This window comes from Leopardus geoffroyi, chromosome B4 (genome assembly GCF_018350155.1).
Source record: "Leopardus geoffroyi isolate Oge1 chromosome B4, O.geoffroyi_Oge1_pat1.0, whole genome shotgun sequence".
NCBI classification, from domain to species: domain Eukaryota; kingdom Metazoa; phylum Chordata; class Mammalia; order Carnivora; family Felidae; genus Leopardus; species Leopardus geoffroyi.
The window spans coordinates 48,270,402-48,297,587 of record NC_059341.1 but is presented as its reverse complement, the minus strand read 5'-3'; the positions used below and the strand labels follow the sequence as shown (position 1 = coordinate 48,297,587).

General features: G+C 35.0%; 1 protein-coding gene across 6 annotated transcripts in view; it reads left to right on the top strand.

Moving 5' to 3' along the window:
- Nucleotides 1-27,186, top strand: part of GUCY2C (guanylate cyclase 2C) — a 142,368-nt gene that overhangs the window by 28,609 nt on the left and 86,573 nt on the right. For 2 of the 6 annotated variants that reach the window (XM_045462723.1, XM_045462724.1), the window contains exons 2-4: nt 6,241-6,383; nt 14,065-14,156; nt 16,636-16,798. The gene's annotated coding sequence lies outside the window, so the exon portion shown is untranslated. Of the gene's footprint in view, nt 1-6,240; nt 6,384-6,432; nt 6,520-14,064; nt 14,157-16,635; nt 16,799-27,186 lie in introns of those variants that run through there. The other 4 variants (XM_045462731.1, XM_045462726.1, XM_045462725.1 and 1 more) reach the window with 3 other exon arrangements.

Here is a 27,186-nt window from a genome sequence, read left to right as displayed (position 1 = left end):
ATCATAAAAATAAGCATAGGAAAAAAGTTACATAAAAATCCACTGAATGTTAAAGTTTATTTTTTCTGAGGAGTAGCATTAGGTCGAAATTTTTACTTCTTCTTTATACTTTTCCTATATTTTCCAATCTTCTACAATAAGCATAAATAATGAGTCATAAACCACCTTTAAAAATTATAGTTAAAATATTTTAAAATGCGTTGCTATTGATTATGACATTAAGTATATTTTCTTCCAACAGTTTGTCTCTACTAGATAGATGCTAACTGCAGTTTTAAGAGGAAAGAATTTATTTTTGGCCCAGTGAATGGTAAACTGTGGAGATTCTAATTAATTTGAGGAGTTTTAATAATTTCTGTGATTCAGTCTTTAAAAACCTAATCCATATAATTTTCTGTAAAGAAATAACATAGTTATTTGGGGGACCACACAGATTGCTTGATAGAATTAACCCTTTGATTCAGGTAGAAACATCTATGCATCTTGCTCATCCAGTTGGTAGCTGCCTTTCACTCAGATCCCCTATTTAACTGTTCTTAATTAATAGAGTGAAATAAAGATAGTGTGAAATATGATCTAAATGAACCCAAAAATTGCTCTGACCCCATTTCCATTAAAAATTTCTGCTGACAAGTTTTCCATTAGTATCAAACAGGAAGTTTTATTTTTTAATTGTATTTTTTTTTAAAGATTTATTTTTGAGAGAGAGAGCACAAGTGGGGACGAAGCAGAGACAGACGCAGAAAATCTGAAGTAGGCTCTGTGCTGACAGCATCGAGCCCCATGTGAGGCTCAAATTCACAAGCCTTGAGATCATGACCTGAGCCAAAGTCAGATGCTCAACCAACTGAGCCACCCAGACGCTCCTAATTGTATTTCAAAAAAAAAAAAAAAAAAAAAAAAAAAAGCAAAACTATTTAATATGATATTTATTATGTGCAAGACACTGTTCTTAGTACTTTACAAATCTTAATTTATTTAATCCCCACTAAAGTCTTATGTAGTACAGCCAAGAATTGAACTAGGCAGTTGGATTTCAAGATTAAAATCCATAACCTTGTACATGGAATATGTAATTGTCTCAATATCTAACCAGTTCACAGGCCTACTGATGAGTTCTCAACTTTAGTCTTTACTGATTATAGGCTTATATTCTGTTAAATAGTGAAGAGGCAGATCTGTGTTCACACCAAAAGTTTACAATGAATCTGGTATTGTTTGGTAGATACCAAGCTTTGAAAATATATCTCATCAAAGAATTCTCTAATTTTTTTTTGTTAAATGATTTGAAGATTTATTAATCTACTTTTTTTTTAAGTTTTTATTTTTATTTGAAAGAGAGATAGAGAGCAAACGGGTGAGGGGCAGAGAGAGAAGGAGACAGAATACCAGGCAGGCTCCACACTGTCAGCACAGGGCTCGATGCAGGCGCCTGAACTCACAAACCATGAGATCATGACCTGAGCCGAAGTCCAGAGTCGGTTCTTAACCGACTGAACCACCCAGGTGCCCTATTAATGCACTTTTAAATAGCAAGATAGTGTCTATGAATCTCAAGGTTTTCAAAACTTCATTTACGAAGGATTTTTTTGTATTTAAAAAAAATTACATATTAAAAAACATAGTCAATTCACATGAAAAATCAATCAACACAATGATTTCATAGTTATAATATGACTGACCTTGCAAGAAACTGACACCAATTTAAAATTTAAAGATTGAAATAAAAAATAAAATTGAATTTGCAAGAATCTTCAAATTTTAAAGTTATATGGATACTTACAGTTTTTCTAGTTTAGCAGATTTTTTTTTAATGTAGTGATATTTTCTCCTTATCTCCAAGAAATAGCCACTAGCTTCTATTTGAATATTTATAGATAAGGTAAATATGCAATGTTTTGAGGCATAATATGTCATTATGGGCTAGAGCTCATGATTAAAAATATAAGTTTTTCTCTGTGGTGACCTACATTTTCACATTTGTATGTTGAAAACATTTCTTCTAATTCTAATTCTGTCACACTGACTTTCAATGAAAGAAATACCCTAAACCTATTTGGATAGAGTTATCAGTTTATCTCTCAGTCTTTCCCCTGCAAACAAAAATATCTCTCATTCTTCAACTCTTGACACAGTTTTCAGAGTATCAAATTTGGTGTCATAACTGTATGTAGTGACCAGAGTCATTCATTGATTACATTTCGTGTATAGACATGAAGTCTGCATTTTAACTGAAATTTGTTTGCATCATCTTTTATATGCTTATGTCCAATTCCATCAAAATCAAACCAGTTACCAGTCTAGGACTGAGAATCTCTTGGGGTCCCCTGAGAAGTCAATGGATAGATCTCCAGAAAATTACTTTGACAAAGGTTCTTGTACTCAAACATGGTAAGAGATTGACACTGGTAGATGGGAGATCTGGGATCCACAAAGACAATGCAAATGATGGTGATTTTCAAATGAAGAAATTGCTCTCACGAGGAGATCAAGGGAAGCTGTGAATCTGATTGGAGAGCACCTACCAAAGGGAAGGAAAATCTTAGCAATAGATAAGATTTTATTCTTGAAATTCATCTTAAATTAAAACAGGGAACTTAAACATTTATGGGCTTTGCAAAAATAAAAACAAATACAAATTTTAGAGTATTCATAGAAATAAATTTCATCAAGTTACATTTAAAATCAGTTCCTATATGTTTTATTTTACTAATATAGGTACTTTCTCTAAAATATTATTGAACTCTTGTATTTAAGAGACTGTCCTAGTAACAGAGGCTATAAAGCTGAATAAAGCATTCTTTTCTCTAGATTTCAGTTAATGACAAAAAGCTAATGTGTAAAAAATTAAAGAATATAAAAAACATGAGAACTGTCATAGTGGTATACAGCAGAAAGATTTGGCAACAACTGTGTCTGATAATATCAGTTACTGACTTTTTCAGAGAAGTCAAAAAAATGTGTGCTTGGCTTGAAGGCAGATTAAAATTTCAAGGACTAAATGAGTAATGGTTATGCAGTCTGGAAACTCGTAAACAAGATTAAAAGTGCAGAAAGTTTCTAAAGTAATTATTTGACTATGAATTGGTTCTTTTGCAGTGAAGTCTTTATAAATCTATAAATAAGGGAAAAAAGGATTAGGGATGAATAGAATTTTCTTCAAAATACTTGACAGCCCATGAACTTGCTGGAAAAATACAACCAATAACTATTTTAAAAGAGTGTTCTGGGGGCGCCTGGGTGGCTCAATTGGTTGAGTGACTGACTCCTTATTTCAACTCAGATCATGATCCCAGGGTTGTGGGATTGAGTCCCTCGTCAGGATCCACACTGAGCATGGAACCTTGCTTGGGATTCCTCTTTTTCCTTCTGCCCCTAGCCCCCTCTCAAAATAAATAAACACTTAAAAAAAGAAAAAAAAATTAAAAATTTAAAAAAGAGTGTTCTGAATTGAACCATATTTTTGACAGATGGTCTGGGAATATTTGTGTGTGCCTAATGAGTAAATTGAAATAAAATAAAAAAATAATACTTGAAATGGCGGAGGAAACACAATTATTAATTAACATTGTCAAAGAGCATAAACAAATAATCCAGGCCAAAATAATCATTTAAGAATTATCCATGGTGACAATGCAGTTTTACATTCAGGTGTCAACCATTTCTTTCCTGAGCCCTGGGGAAACAGAGGCTTTCAACTGTGGAGGAAAGAAAGGAGGATACGTGAATGTGATTATTAACGGGAGAACAGGGCTTCTGTTGTTTTGTGAAGTGCAAAACAACCAATGGGTCACAGGACGGCAGAATATGCTGGAAGCCCTTTGGAACTCAATTCTGAGAATGCCATTTCTTTCCCCTCAGGGAGCCCTGAAGAACAAGGAAATTACTTTGGTCAGTATGCCTCTGTGTGTGTCTGTAAATATTTTCGGCTTATTCCAGTCTCTGAAGCAATTGAGGTTTACCACAATGCTATTTAGGAGGTTTAATTTGAATTTGATATTGTAGGGAATTATTTTATGTAGGCTTCTATTTCGAGAGTATGCGTTTGACCTTCACTCGGCTGTGCTTTTTTTGTTACACAAGAACATGGGGCATAAGTGTCCAGAACATTAAATTTTATGTTTTTTAAAATTTAGAATTGAATGGGAATATATTGTAGAAATTTGTTTTGAATGAGATTAAGATGTAGAAATGGCAGAATGGTTTCACTTTAAATAAATCAAATAAGAACAGGATGGGCTAGGTTTAACATCTCCCCAGTTTTCATGGGATGTGTTACACTGTGATAGAGTGAACTCTTGATTATGCAATTGTACCAAATTCGTGCTACATCCTATAGGATGACATTCCATGTCTCTTCTTCCCACACCCAGTTCTTTCAAAATTGAAATCAGCCACCCAGGTCAGCACCAACAGTCCCTTGGGATCCCCCTAAGAAAGCAGGGGATGGGTCTCCAGAAACTGATTTTGTCAAGAACTGTTTTTAATCACTATGGAAGATGGACTCCAGGTGGATCTGGGATCCACAAAAACTGGAGGTGGTAATGATTACCACCTGAAGGGACTACTATCATGAGGCACTCAATGGAGCCATGAATTCTAGTCGAAGAATTTGGTACCAAATGGTACCTAAAATTTCAGGTTTGGACTTCAACTTCATTCTTAAGATATATCTTAAGTAGAAAAAGATTTATGGTTTTTTTATGAAATTACATGAATTTTGAGTTTTTCCAGTAAGTTATAATTTACTCATATTTTTGTTACATTTAAATCCTGTTTTGTAACTTTCCCTTCCATTCAAACCAATATTAGTAATTTCCTCAAAAGACATGATTTAGCATTTGGGTGTAATTAACAATGTGCAAGTATGGAAATACTATACTATACTATACACACACACACACACACACACACACACACACACACACGCATATACACCTACACACAGTATATATAAGAATTACAATAGCACTAAGTCCAAAGTATACTAGGAAGAAAGTAGCTAGCCACTTTTTTCTGAAACTGGCAGCTTAGGAGGCATAAAAATATGTAATTGATGTTGAAACAACTGAAAGTTCAAGAGTTAGATGAATGGTAGGTATCATTTTAGAAAATCATAAATAAGGCAGAAAATAGTGAAAGCATCTTGTTTGTGATTATAAGTGTAGCTTTGTACAGCAGAGGATTTACAGTTTTGGAAGCAAGAAAGAATATCAGCAATGAGCATACCCGTCTTGGAAAAATCTGTGATAGACCGAGGGCCTCTGTGAAAGACAAATCAATAATTATATTTGAAGACAGCCTATTGAATTGATTCATATTATTGATACCAAGTCTGAATAGTTTCTCTGTTGCCCATGAATTGAAACAAATTAAGAAAGATATTGATAGAAGCAAGAGAAGACAATCATTATTTCACACAAATCCAAAAGCCTAAATCAAAATGTGGTCATAGCCATTATGGATGAAGATAATACGATTTTCCTTTCAGGTATGACCATTTTTGCCTCGGTCCTGAGAGAACAATGTCTCACCTCTAGGGGAATGAGTGAGCAACATGTAACTCTGACCATTCAGGGGAAAGGAAAGCTTTTGACTTTTTGTGAAGTGCAAGTCATTGGGCCAGGGCTAGTAGAAGACGGTACTGGAAGCTTTTTGATTCCCAGATCCGAAGATCCCCAGTTTCTTCCCAATGGAGAAGAAAGTTCTATTGGTTTCTATGCTTTTTTCCTCTGAAATATTTTCAATTTCATTATTTTTCAAAACAATTGAGATTCAACACAATATCATTTGAACTTTATTTTGTAAAATGTGTTATTTTTTATATACTGCTATACCTTTGTGGCCACTATATTCCTCCTCTTTTATTTCTCCCTTTTTGAGCTTCATATCCATTTAGAAGTCTCTTAAACCTACAAAACATTATATTTGGCCTGATCTTTAAAAAATTTGGAATCTTTGTTCCACATCCGGGGCTGAAGTGCCTAAGAGTAATGAACTGCAGCAGAGTGTTTCATTTGTCTCCTTCATTGGTTCTCTGCGAAAGAGAAAATAAAGTAGGAAGATAGATGGGTCCCATATTCAGGGAGCTCAGTGAGAATCTGTTGGGTCCAAGTAACTATTTTACCTGTTATTCATGGTATATATCAGAGTGCATTGGCATCAACACTGGGTTGCATAAGAATAATGAGTTCATGATACAACTAGATGGTATTCTCACATTGCTTGTCTTTTCCTCAGATTCAGTCCTATCAAAATGGAAGCCAGCCACTCAGTCCAGCACCACAAGATCTTTGGGAACCCAAGAAAGCAGTGGATGGGTCTCCAGCAAGTAACTTTGACAAGGGCTCCTATATTCAAATGTGACTGGAGGCTGACCCCTGGTAGGTGGTAGAGCTGGGATCTACAGAGACAGGAAACAGTGTGATTATCAACCTAAGGGACTGCTGTCAGGAGGAGACTAATAAAGCCATGACTGATTGGAGACTCACCTGGTAACTGGGAGAAGTAAAATCTTAGGTAGTTAAGGAAACTTATTTTTCAAAAATGATTGAATCAATATTTTGGAGGGTCACTGACCTAATGAAAAATTTTTTTGTTAAAGTTTATTTTTAAAGTAAGCAATAGTAGAATATTTCTACTCATATGTTTAAATGCTACTTTATTCTTTAATATTGTAGTCACTGGTTGAGTTAAAGCACTTTTTCAGTCACTCATATACAAAATATTATTTTGCCTACTATGTTTATGTAATGTTTTTTGTTTGGAAAATTTAATACATGATCATGTTAAAATTTTTTTTTATAAAAAGATATAGTAAGTGGCCCTTCCACCCAGATCTCTTGGTAGCTCATCACAAACCAGCTACTTTTAATAGATTTTTGTTAAACAAGATTTATCGAGATAGAACTGAACTGTAACACTATGTAAGTTTAACATGTACAGTGTGATTATTTGGTACATGTATACACTGTAAAATGATTACCACAAAGGGGCACCTGGGTGGCTCAGTTTGGCTAAGCATCCAACTTTGGCTCAGGTCATGATCTCACAGTTCGTGAGTTCGAGCCCCCCATCAGGCTGTCCGCTCAGCACAGAACCCATTTTGGATCCTCCATCCCTATCTCTCTCTGCCCTTCCCCCATTCACATTCTCTCACTCTCTCTTTCTCTCTCTCTCTCTTTCTCTCTGTCTCTCAAAAATTAATAAAACATTTAAAAATAAAACAAAATAAATAAAATGATTACCACAAAAAATTACTTAATACATCCATCACCTCTCATAATTACCTTTTTTTTTAAATAGTGAGAACATTTAAGTTATATTCTCTTAGCAACTTTCAAGTCTATAATACAGTATCGAGAACTGTAATCATGCTGTGCACTAGATCCCCAGATCTTATCATGTAAAACTAGAAGATTATACCCGTTGACCAACATCTCCCCATTTCTCTGACACCCAGCCTTTGGCAACATCCATTCTACTCTGTATTTTTATGAGTTTGGCTTCTTTAGGTTCTACATATAAATGAGGTGAAACAGTATTTGTCTTTCTCTCCCTGACTTATTTCATTCTGCATCATTTCCTCAGTATCCATCCATGTGTCACAAATAGCAGGATTTCCTTGTTTTTATGGCTGAATAATATTCCATTGTAGGTAGTTTCCTTACCCATTCATTCATCAGTGGCAGCTTAGGTTGTTTCCATGTTTTGGGTATTGTGAATAATGCTACAGTGAACATGGGAGTGTAGATGTTTCTTTGAGATAGTGATTTCATGTTCTTTGGATGCATACCCAGAAATAGGATTGCTGAATAACATATATCAAGAGGTTAGCAAGTCTACTCCATAATATTGCTGCCTGGGCATCCATCTTGTTTGGCCAGGCAGACTGCAGAGGCCTTAAACTGACATTAGTTCCTCATGCAAGTTTCTGCCTCATAGCAGCGGGCAGTCATAAGTAAATGTAAGTTCCTATGGTGACTTTCCTCAATGGCCTTGTGATAAAAATCTCCCCTCTTCCTGGGGCCTTTCCTTTATGTGCTCCTTAGATAAAACCCCTGCAAAGCTAACCAAAACCCTACTCTTGTGGTTTGAATCGACCAATCTGGCCTTAGACCAGGATCTTTCTGTAAGCAAGTGCCCTAGGTTCTGCCACTCTCTGCCTACACCAGGCCTTGACTTCCCATGTGGCCCCTCGAGGCATGCTGTGTACTTTCCCTGAAACCTGTGAGTAGTAAAGTATTCTGTTTTAATTCTCTGTGGTCTTTTGTGGAACCATAACTCACCATCTGACATCCCAGGGCTGTACTTAACAGACGTCAATTTAATAAAGTCACAATAATATGGTAATTCTATTTTGAATATTTTAAAGAACTTCCATGCTGTTTTCTATGTGGCTTCCCCAATTTATATTCCAACCAACAGAGCACAAGTATGCCCTTTTATCCACATCCTTGCCAACCCTTGTTATCTCTTGTTTTTTTGATACTAGCCATTCTAACAGGCATAAGGTGGTATCTCATTATGGTTTTGATCTTCATTTCCCTGATGGTTAGTGATGTTCAGCATCTTCTCATGTACCTGTTAGACATTTGGATATCTTCTTTAGAAAAATGTCTTTTCAGGTTCCCCCCCCCCTATTTTACAAATGGATTATTTGGGGGGTTTTTTTGTTTTTTGTTTTTTGTTTTTTTTTTGCTATTAAGCTGTAAGAGTTCTTTATGTATTTTGGATACCAGTCCCTTATCAGATAACTTTTTTTTTTTTTTAATTTTTTTTTCAACGTTTATTTATTTTTGGGACAGAGAGAGACAGAGCATGAACGGGGGAGGGGCAGAGAGAGAGGGAGACACAGAATCAGAAACAGGCTCCAGGCTCTGAGCCATCAGCCCAGAGCCCGACGCGGGGCTCGAACTCCCGGACCGCGAGATCGTGACCTGGCTGAAGTCGGACACTTAACCGACTGCGCCACCCAGGCGCCCCAGATAACTTTTTTTTGTAAATATTTTCATTCTATAGATGGCCTTTTCATTTTCTTTCTTGATTGACTGATTTTATTTTATTTTTTTCTGTGCAGAAGCTTTGTAGTTTGATGTTTATTTTTGCTTTTGTCACTTGTGGTTTTGGTGTCACATCCAAAAATCATTGCCAAGACCAATGTCAAGGAGCCTTTTCTCTCTGTTTTATTCTAAAAGTTTTACATTATCAGGCCTTACATTAAAGTCTTTAATCCATCTTAATTTTTGTGTGTGGTGCAAGATAGGGGTCAAGTTCATTATTTTTCCTGTGAATATCCAGTTTTCCCAGCACCATTTATTGAAGAGACTAATCTTTCTCCATCAAGTATTCTTGATTCCCTTTTCAAATATTGGTTGATCATACATGCATCAAATCTGTGCTCTCAGTTCTGTTTGTTTGGCCAATGCATTGGTTTTTATTCCAGTACCATACTGTTTGGATTACTATAGCTTTGTAATATAGTTTGAAATCAGGAAGTGTGATACCTCCTGCTTTTGCTATTTGAGGTCTTTTGTTGTTCTATACAAATTTTGGGATATATATATATATATATTTTTTTCTATTTCTGTGAAAAAGTGCCATTGGAATTTTGATTGCATTGAATCTATAGAAGATTTGGGGTATAATGCATATTTTAACAATATTAATTCTTTTGATCCAACAAAACGATATCTTTCCATCTGCATCATTTTTTAATTTCTTTCATCAGTGTTTTATAGTTTTAAGGGTATAGATCTTTTGCTTCCTTGATTAAATTTATTCCTAAGTATTTTATTGTTTTTGATGCCACTATAAATAGGATTATATTCTTTATATCCTTTTTTTTTTATTATTATTCTTTATATCCTTTGCAGATAGTTTGTTGTTAGTGCACGGACATGCAACTGGTTTTTGTATGTTGATTTTGTGTCCTGCAACTTTCCTGAATTTGTTTACTAGTTCTAACAGTTTTTTTGGTGGAGCCTTTAGGAGTTTCTTTATATAAGATCATATCATCTGCAAACTGAAAGAATATTACTTTGTTTCCTTTCCAGTTTGGATGCCTTTTATTCCTGTTTCTTACCTAATTGCTCTAGCTAGAAATTCCAGTACTATGTTGAATAAAATTGGTGAAAGTGGGCACTCTTGTCTTGTTCCTGATCTTAGAAGAAGAGCTTTCAGCTTTCACCATGGTATGATGTTAGCCATAAGCTTGTCATATATGGCCTTTGTCATTTTGGGGTCTGTTTATACCAAATTTGTTGAGAGTTTTAATCATGAAAAGATGTTGAATTTTGTCAAATGCTTTTTCTGCATCTGTTGAGATGATCCTAAGGTGACTTTTTATTTTTCATTCTATTAATGTGATATATTATATTTATTGATTTGCATGTATTGAACCATACTTTCATGCAAGGGATAAATCTCACTCGATCACGGTGTATGATTCATTTAATGTACTGTTGGTTTGTTAGTATTTTGTTGAAAATTTTTGCCTCTGGATTCACCAGGAATATTAGCCTTCAGTTTTCTTTTCTTGTAGTGCCCTTATCTGGCTTTGGTGTCAGGGTAATGCTGGCTTTGTGAGTCTGGGAGTGTTCCCTCCTCTTCGATTTTCTGGAAGAGTGTGACGATTGGTATTAGTACTTCACGTGTTTCATAGAATTCACCAGTGAAATCATCTGATCGGGGCTTTTCTTTCTTGGGAGGTTTATGGCTACTGATTTAATCTCCTTACTTGTTCTTGATCTGTTCAGATTTTCTATTTCTTCCTGATTCAGCCTTGCTAGGTTGTATGTTTCCAGTAATTTATCCTTTTCTTCAAGGTTATCCAATATGTTGGTGTATAATGTTCATAATGGTCTCTTACAATCTTTTGTATTTCTGCAGTATCAGTTGTAATACCTTCTCTCTCTAATTTTACTTCATTTTTTTCTTTTCTTATTTAGCTTAGCTAAAATTGTCAATTCTATTTTTCTTTTCAAAAAACCAACTCTTACTTTCAATGATCTTTTCTATTTTTTAATCTTTGTTATTCCCTTCCTTCTGCTAAATTTGGATTTAGTTTCTTTTTCTTTTCCTAGTTTCTAGAGGTGTAAAGTTAGTTTGTTGATTTGGGATCTTTCTTTTTTAAAAATAGGCATTTATTGCTATAAACTTCATCCTTCAGTCAGCTTTTGCTGTATCTATAAGTTTTGGTATTTCCACTTTCATTTGTGTTTCCACTTTCATTTGATTCAAGACATTTATGATTTTCCTTTTGATTTCTTCTTTGGCCCATAGGTTGCTTAGGAATGAGCAACTTACACATATTTATGAGTTTTCCAGTTTTCTTTCTGTTATTTATTTCTAGTTCCATACTATTGTGGTTGGAGAAGATACTTGGAATGACTTGAATCTTTAAATTTGCTAAGACCTGTTTTCTGACATAACATCATCTATCCTGGAGAATGCTGTTGGATGGAATCTTCTATATTTATCCGTTAGATTCATTTGATCTAAAGTATAGTTCAAGTCCAATGTCTCCTTATTGATTTTCTTCCTGGATGATCTGTTCATTATTGAAGGTGGGGTATTGAAGTCCCCTACTATTACTGTATTGTTGGCTACTTCTCCCTTCAAATCTGCTGTTGGCATTTGCCAATCTGTTGGCATTTTCTTAATATATTTAGGCGTTCCAATGTTGTATGCATATGTGTTTACAGTTGTCAAGTCCCCTTGTGAATTGACCCCTTTATCATTATACAGTGACCTTTTTCTCTTGTTTGAGTTTTTGACCTAAAGTCTATTTTGTCTAATAGAAGTATAGCTATCTCTTTTCTCTTTTATTTGGAATATTTATATGGAATATTTTTTCCATCCCTTCACTTTGAGTCTGTGTGTTTTTAAAGCTGAAGTGAGTCTCTTATAGGCAGAATATAGTTGGCCTTTTTTTTTTTGTCATTGTAATCTTTTTAGCCACTCTTTGGATTAGAGAAACCAATTCATTTACATTTAAAGTAATTATCAATTTGTAAGGACTTACTAGTGACATCTTATAAGTTTTCCAGTTCCTTTGTTTTGTTTTCTTCTCTTCTTGTCATTCTTTGTGAATTGATGATTTTCTGTAGCAGTATGCTTTGACTACCTTCTCTTTATCTTTTGTACCTACTGTAGGTTTTTGCTTTGTGATTCATAGGGTTTACATACCATTTTAACATCATAACATAACATAGATATAATAGTCTATTTTAAGCAAATAATGATGTAACTTTGATTACTTACAAAAATTATTCTCTTTTACTTCTCCCTTCATATTTTATGTTTTTGTTGTCACAACGTATATTTCTTTAATTTTTTTTATATTTATTTATTTTTGAGACACAGAGAGAGACAGAGTGTGAGCAGGGGAGAGGTGGAGAGGGAGACACAGAATCAGAAGCAGGCTCCAGGCTCCCAGCTGTCATCACAGAGCCTGACATGGGACTCGAACCCACAAACTGTGAGATCATGACCTGAGCCAAAGTCGGACACTTAGCTGACTGAACCACCCAAGCGCCCACAACTTACATTATTTTATATTGTGTGTCCATTAACAAATTATTGTAGCTATAGTTATTTTTAATACTTTTGTTTTTTGATCTTCATACTAAAGTTAAGTGATTAACATACTATTATATTACAGTATTAAAATATTCTAAATTTAATGTTATACTTACCTTTACCAATGTATTTTATATTTCAGCTTTAAGGACTGCTTTCAGTATTTCTTGTAAGGCTGGTCTAGTGATCATAAATTCTCCCGTTTTGTGTGTATCTCAAGAGTCTTTATCTCTCCTTCATTTTTGAAGGACAACTTTGCTATGTAAACTATTCTTGTTTGGCAGGTTTTTTCTTTCAGCACTTTGATTATATCATCCCACTCTTTCCTGGCCTGAAAGGTTTCTGCTGAGAAATCCACTGAAAAGCCCTATGGCATTTCCCTTGTATGTGAGAATTCTTTTCTCTAGCTGCTTTAAAAATTTTCTCTTTGTCTGAAGTTTAAATACTGGGAAGAAAACTAAAACAAAATACATGTTACTTAAATCACCAATTGTTACTTAACAGTGTCTGAAATTACTAGTCTATGCAATTAGCCAGGTGATATGAATTAGAGACATAAAATTCTGCAAGGAAGAAGGCAAAGTAGCTTTTCAGATTATGTCATTGTAAATCTACAAAACCAAAGGAATCAAGTTAAAAACGACTAGGAAAAATAAGATCATTCAATATTGTGACTTGTTAAAAATTAAAATACAATAAGTAATATGTTGTTGGATATAAATAATAATCAATTGGAACATATAATGAAAGCATAAATAAGAGAAAAAATCCCATTTTCAACAGCAAAAAATAATTTTAATACTTGGGAGAAAATTAATACAAAATATATTGAACATGGATATTTTTAAATTAAATTTATGGAGGGACATCAACTCAAAACTATACCAACCTGGGACCTCTCAAATACTTGAATGATTTGAATATTTTAAATGATGTACCTTGATCTTTTTCAAAAATGTCTGATACTATAAACAAACAAATTATTATAGATTATTCTATACATTTAATACAATCCCCCCAAACTGCAGAAGGAAGTTTGTTAGGGGGTTTGGAATAAACTATATGTTTATTATTGAGTTTATTTTGTAAAAATTCATGCTACAAAATAACATCTGACATTTTGTAGAAATAATTTATGTATGTATAGAAAGATGTTGCAAAGTAACAAGTATCAGTGATTTTTTTTCGTAGTAAAATAACTTACCAAAGAAGTGAAGACAATGGACATCATTTATAAAATGTAGCTGGAGAAAAGTGAAGCTATCAATGCCAGAAAACCAATGCTGACTGTCAAATTGCCATAATAGTCATAATAACTGTTATGAATTCAGTCATTGCTTTCCAACTACCAGATAAGGAAAGAATAGAACATCTGATTTCGAAGTATTTTATTGACACTTCATTGATTTCTAATTTAATTTATGTGATTTCTTTAATCACACTAACAAAATCAAGCCTGAAATTAACTTTTTTTCTCTTCAGATGTGCCATCATTAAGTCTGTAGAACCTGGAAAATTAGAATCTGTTAGATGTGGGAGAATGAGAGGAAGATATGTGATTGTCAACACTCCAGGTAAGAAACATATCCTCAACTTTGTGTGAGATGCAAGTCTTTGGTCCATGCCCAGTTTTGCGTATATCAAAAGCCACGTGGGTCAGTGGGTGTTACATATATTTTCCTGATTAATAGGACATTTCATTTATTTATTTTTTTTTTCAACGTTTTATTTTATTTTTTTGGGACAGAGAGAGACAGAGCATGAACGGGGGAGGGACAGAGAGAGAGGGAGACACAGAATCGGAAACAGGCTCCAGGCTCTGAGATGGCTCAGAGCCCGACGCGGGGCTCGAACTCACGGACCGCGAGATCGTGACCTGGCTGAAGTCGGATGCTTAACTGACTGCGCCACCCAGGCGCCCTCATTTATTTCTTTAAGTTTATTTATTTTTGGGAGATAGAGAGATAGTGAGCAAGGGAGGGGCACAGAGAGGGAGATAGAATCCCAAGCAAGCTCCATGCCTTCAGTGCAGAGCCTGATACGGGGGCTTGAACTCATGAACCATGAAATCATGACCTGAGCTGAAACCAAGAGTCAGACGCTTAACCTATTGAGCCACCCAGGCGCCCCATGACATTTCATTATTTTTATTCAGTTATTTCATTATATCATGAAATACAGAAGGGAGGACAACATTCTTCATATTAAATAATATGGAAATTGAAATATCTAACGATGCTGCGACTCTGACCTCATAATCTTCCTCAGAGTATTGTTTCATTTGTCTTCACTGTCCATTTCCTCTGTTGTCTTATTTATTCAGTATTTTCTTTCTTGTTTTATATTTTCCCCTGTCGATTTATTTTTTTTAAAGATTATGTGAACCTAGGACTTCTCATATTTGAGTACAGGGAAAAATTTCTCATAGATTCCCTGTATTAGTTTATTTCCTTAGTTCATGTTGCTTAAATAAATGCCAACAAACAATGAGATATTTACTTTTTATGCTTATATTTCTTATTTAAAAACTATAAAACAAAACCTAATTGATAAATTAATTACCAAAAGAACTATAAATCATATTGTTAACAAAGTTTAGAGGGACTGGGAAGTTGTTTTGCTGCAAATAAATCGCAAAGAGCAAAAAAAAAAAAAGATATTTTACTTATGGTCGACTTGACTATTTGGCTTTACTTGGAACATTTTTTGAGGTGTTATCATCACCGTTTTTATTTTCCTTTTTTAACTATACACATTTTGTCAAAGACTGATCCATTATTTTGGCAGACCAATTCACTTACTAGAACACTTCAAAATGATTTAAGATACCACTGACTAAAAATAATTTATTGTATACAATTATCCTACTTTGGCTAAGTAACTTGAATATTGATACATGCAAAAGTAGCATCCATCTAATACATCTGCTTGCTAAGTAAATATACTACCAAGTTTTTGAATATGGTATTGTTCCTTCAAGGAAAAAAAATTTCTTGGCATAATTAGAAAGGGAATTATGGGTATAAAGTGGAAATAAGGGTAAATAGAAAAATACCTAAATATAAATATAAAAAAGACCTGAAAGAATTTAACTATTAGTCATTTCTACTTTGAGAAGAGGGGTGGTATTTAGGAAGGGGTAAAATTTATTTTTATTTTTTCATCCATAGATGCTGCACTGAATAGCCATGAATTCATATATTAACTTTTAATATAAAATTAGTAAAATCCGAAAAAAATTAAGTTAACTCATTTTGTACTTCTGCATAGAAGACCACACTTCATTTTACAAACAAGATCTAAACCTCTCATTTAGTGTTTGTCTTTCTTTATCTATTTAATTTCTTATCCCTAGAAGTCAAAATTATCTTAGGATTAAAAATACTCAGTGAACATACCTTTATAATGTAATAAATCTTTTCTTTGACTAAAATAACCTTTAATGTTAAGTCCATTTCTATAACAGTATCTGTGGTTAATGATCAGAAAAATAAATATGTAAGGAAGGCAATAGAAATAAAGATCACATAAAATATCACATTTCTTTCCCTTGCTTATACTATAAATAGGAAAAATCAGAAGCAATGTAGAAAACCATTAAAATTGCCATTCGTCCCAAGCCATAGTCTGACAACAGAATTCATTGAAAACTTGGAATCTAAATATGAATCATGGGAATCAATTCTCTTTTGCATGAAGCCATTTGTAGAGAATCAGGAGATGACTGGTAGTTTGAATTCATAATAATAGTAACAATGGTACATTTTAGCCAGATCGATAGATATGAGGTATAGTTTATATATCAACTTTTCAAGAAATGGAAATATTTTTCCCCATTACTTCCCCTTAAAAAAAGTCACTTCCCATTCTGCCAGCAGTACATTGCACTTTTCTTTTGGTGTATAGCTCACTTTGGCTGTACTTTGGCATTTAAGGTCCAATACTGTCTCAGGGGAAACATCTACCCAACAATCTCCGTGATCCTTTGATATATCCTGACAAGCTATTGATGGATCTTTCATGAGTGACTTTGATAAAATCCCTTGTATTCAGACCCGAAAAGAGACTGAACCCTGGTGGATCACGGATCTGGGTACCCCTTGGGCTGTGGCCATTGTGTCATCCACCAACTGAGAAGAATGGGTCATGAAGAGAGAAAAGGAGCTGTTGTTCGGCCTGGACACTCACCTGCTTACAGTGGCAAAACAAATTCCAGGTAAAGGTCGAAACTTTAAGCTTCAAAAATAACAACTAAATAACTCAGTAAGTGTTTATATCGGTTTATGCCTATGCCGCAGTAGTTCTTTTCTCTCATTGCAGTTTGGAGAATCAACTGTAGACAAAGATATCTGTATCATCTCGGTATATGGAAACAGATACACTATTCTCAAATGAACATTTAATGTATTTAAGTTGATCTTTCAATTTGCTAAAAGGGAACCCTTCCTTGAGGTAAAAAGAATGAAGTTAACATGAGCATTTCATAAGATTTACCAGTAATTCGATTGAAATAATTAATTAATTCGGCCAAAATAATCCAAGCGGTTGATACCATATAATTAAATACTATAACTTTTTCTAGAATGAAAACATAAATATGTAGTACCAGCTCTAGATTTAAGCTAGGTATGTCAACTCTATTTAACCATAAAATTTACCTTTTCATGTATCTTAAGCTCGAGTAATGTGAGGAATGTAGATAATCCCATTTGTATCCATAAGGCAGGTGGTTTCCTGGAAAATTGATACTGGAACCTAGATTCTTATAGTAGTGATACAGTGAGTCTTTTTCTTTGTTTTTGCAGCATAGAAGAGACAGATTAGCAATCTTGACAATATAACTTTTACACAGATGAAGTGAAAGATATGCAGGAAGCATAGAGGCAGTGAAAGAGGCAATAACAGTCTCAATTTGCAAAGCAGCGACATAAGATTTTTTTTTTTTCCTATTTGATTTGCTATCATACACTCATATTACTTTGTTAACTTTTTAAAAAAGATCCACTTGGAGAAACATAACAATTCATGATTTAAATGAGAGTGATGTAGTAATTACCCAGAAGTATATAAAATTTCCCTTTTATTGTTATCTGTGAACTATTTACAATGAATTTTAATTTCCTCTGGTCATTAATTATCTGCATATTTAATATTTCAGAAGTAGCTCCAGTACTGCCTCATAGGGTAGATACAACCCAGTCCAATACCTTGAATCTGTCTAGATCTTTTCAAAAAGCCATCGTCTTTGGTAAAGTTATGTATATTCTGACCTATTAAGAGACTAATTTCCTGTTCAATGGTAGATTTGGCCTTTCCAGCAAAATTTGTTACTCAGCAAACAAAGAGATTGTTGCCAGGAAGACATAAATGAAGCAATCTATGATTCTAGCTGGAGATTAATTTTTTTAATGTTTATTTATTTTTGAGAGAGAGACAGACAGAGCTTGAGCAGGAGAGGGGCAGAGAGAGACGGAGACACAGAATCTGAAACAGGCTCCAGGCTCTGAGCTGTCAGCACAGAGCCTGATGCAGGGCTTGAACTCACGAACCACAGGGTCGTGACCTGAGCCAGAGTCAGATGCTTGACCGACTGAGCCACCCAGGTGCCCCAAGTCGGAGATTAATGTGAATATTGTGCCACATTAAATCCCAGGTATGAATCCAAGTTTTGAATTCTAGAAGGACCATATGTTTATCTTTTTTTGTTTTCACTGATTTGGAGATACGATGTATATTCAAGAATTAGAATATAATGAAATTAGAAGAGCTGCATCAACATGATTCTGTCCCAGGGTCAAATAACTTCACAGCTTAGCACCTTCAGTGACTCCAGATCCTCTGAAAGAGCCATAGATGAATCTATGAAGTCTCTTGCATTCAAACAGAATTGGAGGATGACCCATGTCAGATGGTAGATTTGGGCTCACTACATGTTGTCAACTATATTTCAGTCATTGACAGCGCAGACTTTTGCCATGAAAATCTGTAAGAGGCTATAATTCTGGTTGGAGAGTCCATCTGAGAAAGATGGCACATTGAACCCCAGATATTAAATCCAGATTTTAATTTAATATTAACTTGGTAACATAAATAATTTCACATTAAATATCAATGTAATTGAGGGAAGAAATGGAAATTATGAAGGGAATTTACACAATTACTTTCATTGTATTATATTGACACTTAATGTGATATTGTTTATATTATCTATAAAAACCAGTGTAGGACTTTCTTCTCTCTTCAACATCAAAGTGTAGGACTACTTTTAATCAACAAATAAAGGACGTTATTCAAAAATTTATAGTGTAGGACTTTCTTCTCTCTCCAACATCAAAGTGCTGACTACTTTTAATCAACAAATAAAGGACGTTATTCAAAAATTTATACCTAATTTAGTTGCAGCTGAATGACACGTAAACTGATACTGTACCAACATCAACAAAAATGTCACTTATATTTTCCCCATAATTCGTGGATTATCAAAAAGGTAAGTTTACTACCGAGGTAGATCAGAATTAATTAACTGTGGCAAAACACATGAAAAGAAAAAACGATATTCATCGGCAATTGCAGCAAGGGTGATGATAATAATTAGTGTCTGTTGGTGTTAGTCAAGGCAACCTTAGTCTTATACAGCGATTTGAGGGTTGAGCTAAGTGGGGTAATAGACTATATAAGCAGCTACATTTCAGGTGTCATGTGATATGGCATGGAAGAAAAGTCATATTTATGTGCTATTAGTAAATATGGAGAGCTCTTGGGATGAACAAAAGAACAATGCTGTTTCTACCCTCCAGAGTTACTTTTTATTGAGGAAAGAGAGTATTTAAGAAATTGATGAAAGTACAATGCATTCGGCACACAGAGGGCAAGGTGAAGAGTGTACATGTGAGGTCGGAAAAATAAATAGGATCTGAAGCATACATAATAGTGAAAAATTGGAAGCAATTTAAATTTCCAATAACAAGGAATCAGTTAAATAAGTAATTTTCAACCCCTGAAAATGATAGAGGTATATGAATATATATTTATATACATATAAATGTACAAATTTATATATATTTACAAAATTATATATATATACACATATATAGCTAAATATATATACATATATATGTATTTAGGTACATATATAGAGATATATTTATAGATATATAAATTTTTAAATGTTTGCAATTTACCAAGTGAAAACAGGTTCAAAATCGTGTGTGTATTTAGATAAGTAGTCTATTGATAGAAAAATATATATTTATATGTGTTTCTGTATGGAAAAATCTTATGATGTACACTGAAATCTTAATGGTGTTTATCTTTTTATGGCAAGATTTTAGAGAATTTTTATTTTCTTTTTTTAACCAACGTAAATTTTTTACACACAACTATCTTTTCTATAAATATGTATCCTGTTAGTTTAAAGTAGTGTTTCTTTTTAAGCTATATGAAATGTGACTGAGATTCATCAGAATAACACAGTTCAATCAGAGGATTGAATCAGCAATCAGAACAGGCAAATCGTCTAAATGCTAAAAACTTGCAAGAACACTTTATTAGTGTTTGATTATTAGTTTGATACTCCATTAAAACAAAAGGAAGTTTTTCTGAGAGAGAGAGAGTACAAGCAAGGGAGGAGCAGAGGGAGAGGGAGAGAGAGAATCTCAGGCAGGCTCTATGCCCAGCACAGAGCCTGTTGAGGGGGGGGGGGGGGCTTGATCTCCCCACCATGAGATCATGACCTGGTCCAAAATCAAGAGTCAGACACTTAACCAACTAAGTCACCCCAGTGCCCAGATTCTTGTTTAAGATGGAAAATATATCCTCTTTTGATTTGGAGAAAAATGTGGGGAGATCATTTTAGAAAATGCGGCTTATGTGTCCATGGCCCTTTGTTTCCTGGCCCTGGAAAATAAGAAGAGTTTGAACATTCTGAAAATTATTTAAAAAAATTTTTTTAACGTTTATTTATTTTTGAGACAGAAAGAGACAGAGCATGAACGGGGGAGGGTCAGAGAGAGGGAGACACAGAATCTGTAACAGGCTCCAGGCTCTGAGCAGTCAGCACAGAGCCCGAAGCGGGGCTCGAACTCACGGACTGCGAGATCTTGACCTGAGCCGAAGTCGGCTGCCCAACCGACTGAGCCACCCAGGTGGCCCCCTGAAAATTATTTAAAATGTTGGAATGGCCACCAGGATCTTCCTTGTTGTTGATATATATTGAATGAATAATGGATGAGTGAGTGAGTGAGTGAACGAATGAATTCATGAATGGATGAATGAATAAATGAAGAGGGGATTCTAGAAGATTAAAAACTTAAGTTAAAAAGGAAAAAAGCAACATAATATTCCGCCACCAAGAAAGAGTTCCCAGTGTTACTGCTCTCTAGCAATAACATAGTGTTCTCTTAACTCACCTACTGGCTCCTCTGCCTACAGCTGATTTACTTGTTGCATATACCACAGCCTCCTGTATTGAAGCAAAGTAGGTTTGGAAACTGAGTCAATTGGTAAGAACACCCAAGTCAAAGTATCTTAAACAATAAGGAAGTAAGCCCATGACATACGAAGGTACAGTGGCACTGGGGTCGGTGGCGCAGTGGCATCATCAGTGCTGGCTTCATCTCAGGCAGTGGTGAGATGGCTGTGGCAGGTCCAGGTATGTCACCTGGACGGGCTGATGTCTGGAGTCAGAGAGAGACCATCGTTTCCCTCCTACTCTTCTTTAAGAGCAAAGAAAACTTTGGCGAGGTCCCTGAAAGACCTCCCCACATATCTCATTGGCCAAAATTGTATCACATGACCGGGCCTCAAGTAATGATAACAAAGGCAGTGGAGCTACCACAGCTCAATCAGCCACTCAGGGGTCACCCCTGGAACCGGGCAGGAGCCATGCCTCCCCAGAAGCTCATGTTCAGAATCAGCAGATCCTGGAACAAATTATGCTTCTGGGCGGAAAAAGGAAGGGACTTAAGGTCATTATAGATATCTTTAGCAACAGAGAGATGAAATTTAAATGGGTGCTTTTAAACGTCTGTCATTTTTTGGGGCGCCTGGGTGGCGCAGTCGGTTAAGCGTCCGACTTCAGCCAGGTCACGATCTCGCGGTCCGTGAGTTCGAGCCCCGCGTCGGGCTCTGGGCTCATGGCTCAGAGCCTGGAGCCTGTTTCCGATTCTGTGTCTCCCTCTCTCTCTGCCCCTCCCCCGTTCATGCTCTGTCTCTCTCTGTCTCAAAAATAAATAAACGTTAAAAAAAAAAAATTAAAAAAAAAAAAAAACTTCTGTCATTTTCTTCCTTCTCCCAGCAGTTGGGAGTCTTCCCAGCAACCTTTCTCTTATATTTTTTTATGGTATTTACTGTTACCACATCCTTTTCAGCTTTCTTCTGCTGCCAACAGAAAGAGAAAGAAAGTGTGCCATGTTACAGTGAAAAATGAGACACTTTTGTGGCAGTTGACTATGTATTAAATATTTCCACGAGCTAACCTCTAATTGGTATCTCATTTCAGTGTAGTAAACTTTGTTTATTATGAATCCATCATTTTTTACGTACACTAAGCTGGGTTTATTCTTGCCTTGACTGGGTTGTTTTGACAGTTAATAAGTAATTCTAGGTATAAATTATTTAAGTAACTTTCCACAAAGCATTGTGCTATGAAATCAAAGCTTTCATCACCTACCTTAATTTGATTCTGGAAAAAACGTACAGAAAGTTAGATACCTACGTATGAAGTTGTCTTTTTCCTTTCGTCTTCTAGTTGTTGCATTATTGTTACACCGTTGACACGAAATTGGTTTTCTGTTTCATATATAAATTAGACTAAATAATAGAACTTCTTGACAGAATAAGAGACTTGCATTATTCACAATTCAAGTGTTCCTTCCGTAGTGTAGAGAAGCTATACAGATAAATATGTATTGTGCACTTTCCTCATTATTCCTTTTCTTTTCTTTAACTCTCATACACACAGAACAGCTTTGCACTGGGCCGATACCAACACTTAAGGCTAACTACCTTCCTTTTTCCCTCACGAAATTGGACAGCAGTTCCTGCCATATCAGGTCATTAACTGTTTATTGCTCAGTTAATTGAGTGCATATGAAAATGAGCTGGCCCGGGGGTGGGGGGGGAAATTATCTGGCCTTCCCACCTGGGCAAGCTATGAACTGAGGCTCTGGGAACCAATATAGTCATGAGGCAAAGGAAGAAAATTAAAGACAAAATTCAATGGTAGACTTTCAGTTCCAGGAAGGTAGGATAGAATGTACTTGTTCCCTGGTAAGTACACCAAAAACCTTGGACATTATATATAAAACAAACAAAAGAAGGCTCTGAAAGGTGAAGAGAAAAAAAACAGATTAAACTTTAAATTACAATACTGCTCATAATCACTCAAAAAATAAATACTTTGGTGTAAATCTAACAAAGCACACATATTCCTTGTGGACTGAAAACTACAAAACTCTAATGAAAGAAATCAAGTAAGATCTAAGTAAATGGAGAGACATGTATTCATGGATTGGAAGATGCAACATCTTAAAAGTATCAGTCCTCCCCAATATTTCTATCAAAATATTAGCAAGATTTTCTGAAGGCATAAACAATATTACCTTAAATTTTATGTGGAGAGATAAAAGAGTACAATAGCTAAAACAATTTTTAAAAAAAGAAAAAAAGGAAGGAAGAATCAGTCTATGCAATTTCAAGATTTATTATATAAGTGCAGTCATCAAGACTGTTTGTCACAGGTAGAAACAAATCCATCCATCACTATAACCAAACAGAGAATCCAGAAATAAACCTACACAAATATGATTTTTGGCAAGAATGCAAAGCAATACAATGGAGGAAACACAGCCTTTTCAACAAATGGTATGGGAGCAATTGGACAATCATAGGCAAATGAATGATGAATGAATGATTGAATGAATGAATAAACATCATGACGCTCTATCTCAGTGGCACTTATAAAAAAATTAACTCAAAATGGATCATCAACTTAAGCATAAATTTAAAACTATAAAACTATTAGAAAAAAACATAAGGGAAAATCTTTGGGATCTACAGCTAGGCAAAGAGATCTTAGACACAACACAAAGTGTTATCCATAAAAGGAAAGTTCCATAAACTGGACTTAATCAAATTTAAAACTTTTTTCTGTGGTAGATACTTTTAAAGAGGATGAAAAGAAAAAGCTACAGAATGGGGAAAATATTTGCAAACCACGTATTTGACAGGAGAGTAATATATGAAAATATATAAAGAAATCTCAAAATACAACTGTAAAATTATAGATAATACAATTAAGTCATGGGCAAAAGACATGAACAGACATTTCACCAAAGATATGCAAATGGAAAATGTACATAGGAAAAGATGTTCAATATCTATAGCTATTAGGGAGATGAAAATTAAAGCAACAGTGAGCTATTACTACATACCAGTTAGAATGGCTAAAACTAAAAATAGTGGGAGCAGTGAATGCTGGTGAGGATGCAGAGAAATTGGATCACTGGTACGTTGTTGATGGGACTATAAAATGGTATAGCCATTCTAGAAACAGCTTGGCAGTTTCTTACAAAATGAAATATACAAATATCATGCTACCCAGCAGTTGTACTCATTGACATTTATCCCAGAGAAATGAAAATTGATATGCACAAAAAACCTGTACATGATTGTTCATAGCAGCTTTTCTTATGATAGTCTAAAACTGGAACGATGCAGGGGCGCCTGGGTGGCTCATTCGTTAAGCGTCCGACTTCGGCTCAGGTCATGATCTCACGGTCCGTGAGTTCGAGCCCTGCGTCGGGCTCTGTGCTGACCGCTCAGAGCCTGGAGCCTGTTTCAGATTCTGTGTCTCCCTCTTTCTCTGGCCCTCCCCCATTCATGCTCTGTCTCTGTCTCAAAAATAATTAAACGTTAAAAAAAAAAAAATTTTAAACTGGAAGGATGCAGATATCTTTAAATAGACAAATGGTTAAACAAATTATGGTACATTTATACCATGCTCAGCAATAAGAAGAAGAAACTAATGTATACAACAACCTGCAGGAATCTCCAGAGAATTAAGCTGATAGAAACAAAAACAATCCCAAAAGCTTATATATATACTGTATATCTCCACTTACATAACATTCTAGCTTCCCCTTTATAATTTTTACATTTTTGTATCTGTTTTACAAAACACCCTCTATGAACAATTAAAAACAGATCATTCCAGCTTTATACAACTCTTTCAAAGAATAGAAAAAGAAATAATAAGTCTTCAACGCATGTTATGGGATTAGTACAACCTTGGCATCCAAACCAGACAAAGGAATGAAGGTAAATTACAGGCCAATATTACTCAAGACATACTGCAAAAATCCAAAATCCAAAAATCCAAATAAATATTAGCAAACCAAATCTAGCGACATATAAATAAAAAAATAAATATATCATGACCAAGTGGAGTATATTACAGGAATGCATGATAAAATATGCTAATATAATTTTCTCATTAAAAAATAAAAGTAGGGACATCTGGGTGGCTCAGTCAGTTGAGTGTTGGACTCTTGATTTCAGCTCAGGTCATGATCCCAGAGTCATGGAATCAAGCCACATGTCAGGCTCCACGCTCAGCATGGAGCTTGGGATTCTCTCTCTCTCTCTCTCTCTCTCTCTCTCTCTCTCTGCCCCTCCCCCCCTTAAAAAACACAAATAAGTAAATAAAATAAAATAAATAAAAGTCGAAAGGCATTTGATCATCTCAGTAGATGCAGAAAAACAATACAATTAAAGCATTCTTTTATGATCAAAAACGTGGAAAACTTGAAATAGAAGGAAATGTCACTAACATAAAAGAATCTGAATAAAATAACATCAAAACCAAATCCTTAGAGTGAATATCACACTTACTGGTAAAGTGTTAAAAAGCATTATCTTCAAAATAAGAAACATAACAAGATATATACTGTTAGTTGAAAACAGGAAATAAGAAAGGAGGAGGAATAACATAAAAACAGTCTTACCTTTCCACCTAAGCAAACTAAAATGCACAGTCTCCCTACTCCTGTTTAAAACAACACAATAAAGGGGCACCTGGGTTGCTCAATTGGTTAAGCCATAAAGCATTTGACTCTTGGTTTCAGCTCAGGTCATGACTTCATGGTTTGCATTGGGCTCTGTGCTGACAGTGTGGAGCCTGCTTGGGATTCTTTGTCTCCCTCTCTTTCCGCCTCTCCCTGCTCTCTCTCTCTATCTCTCTTTCAAAATAAACAAACATTTAAAAAAAGAAAAAGGAGAAAAATATCATTTAGTAAATAATGTTTTCCTATACTGAAAATTTATTTTATCTACTACATTATTAGTATGTAATAAAAGAGTTTAGCAGGTTGTCAGATACAAGATCAATACAAAAACCTTTTCATTTCTATCCATAAACAATTACAGATTTAAAAAATACAACTTAGGGGCACCTGGGTGGCTCAGTTGGTGGGGCATCCAACTTTGGCTCAGGTCATGATCTCGAGGTCCGTGAGTTCGAGCCCACGTTGGGCTCTGTGCTGACAGCTCGGAACCTGGAGCCTGCTTTGGATTCTGTGTCTTCCTCTCTCTCTGCCCCTCCACTGCTTGCACTTTGTGTGTGTGTGCGTCTCTCTCTCTCAAAAATAAATAAACATTAAAAAAGTACAACTTATAATTTACTTATAATAACAAACATGTATAAACATATAGGAGTTATGAATAGTTCTTATAAATAATGTACACTATTTTTATGTATGTAATTGTAAAACTTCGTTTAGATACATCAATAAAGATGTCAAGTAAAGGGACAGACTTACCATGTTCCTGAATAAGAAGTCTCATTATTGTAAGGATTTCAAAAATCCCTATGTTGATCATGTTCATAGTTTTTAAACTTTACACTATCCCCTAAAGACACTATGGAAGAAATTAACTTTTTTTTTTTTTTTAACAAGTAAGGAGGATTATATTGTCTTTCTAGCTGCTTCATCTAAATCCTAAAATAGTTTGCACTTCACTCAAGTGTAATAATGAGAAGGGGAAAATAGAAGAATACAAGTTCTATATTGGTTTAGAGGCAATATTAAAGTCTGATTATAATAATATTTAAAAATCGGAGATAACTTTCAGAAGATTATGGTCATCAGGAAATTAATACTGAAAGCTATAATAAACCACCAGATAAGGCTTTGCACTTTTCACATTACTGCCAAATCCACCTTTTCTTTTAATTCATCAAGATGCTCTTAAAAATCTATTTATTGGGGCGCCTGGGTGGCTCAGTCGGTTGAGCGTCCGACTTCAGCTCAGGTCACAATCTCGCGGTCCGCGAGTTTGAGCCCCGCGTCGGGCTCTGGGCTGATGGCTCAGAGCCTGGAGCCTGCTTCCCATTCTGTGTCTCCCTCTCTCTCTGCCCCTCCCCCATTCATGCTGTGTCTCTCTCTGTCTCAAAAATAAATAAACGTTAAAAAAAAATTTAAAAAAATCTATTTATTTAATAAATATTTATTGAATTTTGACTATATTGTTTTAGGAGATGGAGATACAGAAATGAGTAAGACAGTGTATTCCTTGAATTCATAGAAATTAAATTCTAATGGGGGG